Source organism: Carassius gibelio, chromosome B11, assembly GCF_023724105.1.
Source record: "Carassius gibelio isolate Cgi1373 ecotype wild population from Czech Republic chromosome B11, carGib1.2-hapl.c, whole genome shotgun sequence".
Classification (NCBI taxonomy): Eukaryota; Metazoa; Chordata; class Actinopteri; order Cypriniformes; family Cyprinidae; genus Carassius; species Carassius gibelio.
This window is the reverse complement of record NC_068406.1, coordinates 26,282,889-26,287,642: the sequence shown is the minus strand read 5'-3', so window position 1 is coordinate 26,287,642 and position 4,754 is coordinate 26,282,889.

Sequence of the window (4,754 nt, the reverse complement as noted above, 5' to 3'; positions counted from 1 at the left end):
GTCTCTTTCGATCTATACCACTTTATATAGCTGTTTTCTCGAACACACTTTTTATGTCTCTGCATTATAATGACTTTATTGGATTATACTGTATTTAAATTATAGGCTAATTATAATTAGTACATATTAACAATACATCTACACCTTAAAGAAACTGCTTGGCATTGCATATATCATATATCATGTAAATAAGCTACAATTAAAACCATTAAAAAACTTTTTCATTACTTTAGTTGTCAACATTTCTCTTTTTAGTTTAACTTGCTGTAGGCTACTAAAATTACTCAAACAAAAACTGATATAAAAATGTATAAAAAGTATACATTGTATAAAACAACAAAAACTACAAAGAAATCAATACAATTATTTTGACAAAAATGGAAAATAAAAACCTGATTAAAAATATTAATAAAAACTACAATTTATTTTACAATTATGTACAGTATATATATGAAGCAGCACAACTGTTTTTTTTTTCATTTAGTAGTAGTAGCAATAATAATAATAATAATAATAATAATAATAATACATATTTCTTGAGCAGCAATTCAGCTTATCAGAATGATTTCTGAAGATCATGTGATACTGAAGACTTCAGTAATGATGCTGAAAATTCAGCTTTGCATCTCAGGAATATTAAATTAATATAAAATTACATTCCCACAGAAATCAGTTATTTTACAATAATACTGTATTTTTCCATTAAATAAATGCAGTCTAATCTAAAGGTGTCATATGTGCAAAAAGTATAACTGTCCCATTTAGGCCACATTACACCTACTGTAATTTCTCCAACACACACTTTTATTTCTGTGTATTACTGTGGCTTGTATTGTTTTTAAATTAGGCTAATTATAATTAGTACATCCTAACCTTACGCCTACACTTTAAAGAAACCTTTTGGCATTGTTAGATTTTAATTAAGATATTATTTAATCCCTTTATGAAGCTGTTTCCACCATGAGAGCTACACAAAGACGGCTATTTCAGCCACTCTCATTTGGTCTCAACAAAGATAGCAAACCTGACCCTCACCCACTCACCTCGTGCGTGATAAGTGGATATCTGCCTAATAGCACACCAGCGGGACAGGAAAATCAGCCTCTCCTGTCCCGTGCAGTCAGGAGTGCACAATGAAATCGATTTGTGCGTTATATCATGGCTACATTAATTACAGGGCAGTGCATTTCTAAAAAGCCCTGTAGCCACCCGTGATCATCACTCTGACACTCAGCTGGACGCGCCGGAGCTTCAGCACCAGTGGACCAGCGCACTTATGCAGTGCTGACCCATATATCACTGCCACCGCAACGTCCAGCTGTTCACACAGTTCAGTCTTTTAGTAAAGAGTGTTTTGTCTGTTTGCTGGCCCAAAACTAAATTGCCTATATATGTGTGTGTGTGTGTGTGTGTGTGTGTTTGTGTTTGTGTTTGTGTGTGTTTGTGTGTGTGCGTGTGTGTATTAACATATTAACACTATCTATCTATCTATCTATCTATCTATCTATCTATCTATCTATCTATCTATCTATCTATCTATCTATCTATCTATCTATCTATCTATCTATGTGTCTGTCTGTCTGTCTGTCTCCCTGTCTATAGGCTACATATATATAATACTCCGTTTTTAACATTAAAAAACCCCCAGTTTTTATTATGTTATCATGTTTTTATTGTTTTATTGTGTTAGTAGCTGTATTTTTTTGTTATTTTTACCTATTCAAAATAACCGAAATGCAGATTGATTGGAATGCACAATGAAAAACATGATTTGAACATTAATGCAACTATAACTTGCACATTAATGATTTCCCTGCGCAAAAAAAAAAAAAAAAGAAAAAAAAGGAAGAAAGTCAAACCGTGCGTGTGTGTGTGTGTGTGTGTGTGTTCGTGTGTTCTCGTCCGGTAGGCTGCGCTATGCTCGCACCCGCAGGAGTCGCTCTCCCCCCGCCTTGAGTGCGCGCGCTTCCCCGGTCCCACGCCGAGAGTGTGTGTGTGTGTGTATGTAAGAACGCGCGTTTGTGAACGCCGGAGCACATTGCTGTTGCAGGAGCTTCGGCGAGACGGTCGCTCTACCGATGCGCGGTCGGATACGGAACTTCTCATGGATACGGCAAAGTAGCGCGCCGGCGCCTGTCACTCAACGAGCGGATTTATTACTCTCGAGGATAGGTATGCGAAATGAAGCTTATTGCTTATTGATCAACTAACTGTGTTTGAGAGTGAAAGTTGGTTGGGCAGCGGATGGGGGCAGACTGAATGAAGGGGGGCAAGTACTGAAGCAGGTTAATTCCGCAGTAAAGGCATGCGTTGCGTTGGCTGTGTTATCTTACGGGTAAATTGTGGATGTGCTTTGATGTTTTGAGTGCATTCAGGAGAAGTAGCCTGATTTTAGTTGTCATGGGGGAATATCTGCACCTGCAGTAGAGGACTCGTGGACATGCAGAGGGCAGAGAAAGTTGTTGGAGGTGTGGTGGATGCTAATGCATGCATGGTGCAGTGACAAGGTGGAGAGCTCACAGGGTCCCGAGCATCCACGAAAGGGCTGTAAATATACAGGCGGCCCCCGGTGCATGTGTGTGTATGAATTCTCAAGGGGCCCAGTGCATCTTTTAATTAAAACCCACGGAGCACATACACACTAACTGCACACTTCAGATCCTCCATGAGAGAGAGTGTGTGTGTGTGCTGCACGTATTAATGTGCTGAATTCACTTTTTTCTCTCCATCCTCATAAGATTGGCTTCACACCGCTCTGCGCTCGGATGATGTTGGCGTGCTCCGCACATCAATGGGAGACACACACTCTTTGAAATGCGACACTGCCCTGCGTTAGGCGAATACAGAGTGACAAAGGGTCAGCTAGACCCAGATATGTGCATACATAATCATATGCATGCATGCATATAGAGAAAAGTGCATGCAAATGCACTGTGATTGCTAAAAATAAGAAACCATCTTTCATTAGAAACGTAAAGGGAATTGTGAACTAACTCTGGTTTGTTTTTCCACCAACTCTCACTTTTATAGATGACTCACTTATTCCTAGCATTAGATTAGTTTTGATATGCTTTTGCGCTGCTTGCAGCCTCGGGTTGAGTTTTGGGACAAAGCCAGGCTGGGCCAGGCAGGCGGTGTATATTTATGAGGAATCTTTGATTGGTAGTTTGGTTTGTGAAGAGATTTTGTGATCCACTTTTGAAATGAAAGGTCCGCTCAACCCAAAAATGAAAATTTACCCTCATGTTTGTTCCAACACTATGACTTACTTTCTTATGTAGAACACAAAAGGAGATATTTAGAAAAAATGTCTCCGCATTCATACAATGGAAGTCACTGTGGGCCAATATTGTTTAAATGAATTATTAGTACCATTTAATACAATTTAAAAATAAGAATTGAGATCCACAGCCATATTGAAATGTAAATGTAAACATTTATTTAACTAAATTTACTATAATATTTGTGAAAGGCAAAGGAAGATATTTAGCAGAAAGTCTTTGCTGCTCTTCTCTATACATTGAAAGAGTTTTTCAGTGTCTGTCACTGTCTGTTCCTCCCAAATATGTAGCTAACATATGATTTCTGTAAACTATATAACACCCAAGTTGTATAGACTGCTTTTATAACGGCCTTATTGTGTGATTTGGAGCTAGACCGAGTTTGGTCACTATTCACTTCCATTGCATTTCATGGAAGAGAGCAGCTTGAATTAACTATTATTGTTATTATTTTCAGCAATGCTAATCCCAAAATGGCTGATGTCTAAATCTAGCACTAGATAATATGACTCAACCTTATGTTTGTTAATGCATTTGTTTCCCTTACACACTCGAATCACCATTGGACAGCGCAGCAAAGTGATGCATTCATGCTCCGCTAATGCACAAACTAGAAAACATCAAACCACAGCGGAAACACATATTAAGATTATGCTCAAAGTTCGTCTAAGAACCGAGTGAGTGAAAGAGGAGCTATTTAGTCTGTGTGGAGCGACACACACACTTTTGTCCGTGTTCCAAACAGCTGTCTGTTCAGACACATGATATGTTTTCTGGAAAAACATTTTTTTTTTACTGGTCCACCTGTTCAGTGCTGCTTGTCCTTTAATGCGTGCATCAGTCTGTGTGTGTGTATGCGGGTAAAATGACCTCCACGTCGCTGATCAATGCCGACGTTCTCTCTTAGAAACGGAGGGATGTATCCCTGTGTGGGGCGACCCTTCCCCCATCAGTTCCCAGCGCAGCCCTGTGTGTGTGCGAGCCCATTCTCAGCATCTGTCTTTGCCAAATGCCAGGACTCAGTGGAGGCTTCACATTAAAATCAGCAGCCCGCTCCGTGTGTGTGAGGGGGTAGGGAGTCCTAATGTACCGTTATTGCGTCTCCCAGCGTCCACCCCATTGTTTGTGTGCGCTGTGTGTGTGTGTGTGCATGCTTTTGTTCTCTGCTTGCACTGGAATGCTCTTCGGTTCTGTGTCAACTGTAGAGACCCCTCAGATCCCGTCCTTCACCCCACGGCCTCTCTCTCCAATGTTTTCCTTGTTTTTCAGTCTTAATTTGTTTTGTCTCGCCCTGCTAGTTTGTCATTTTTCATAGAGGACTGACAGACGGAGTAATTAGAGTAGGCTGTGTCTGAAAGTTTCTTTCTGTGTGCGGTCAGCAGGAAAGGGGCCACACTTATAAACAACTGTCTAAGACAGTCAAACACCAGAGTCTCTGGTGCTGTGTCTCAAAGCCTAGTGAGCTGCCTACTT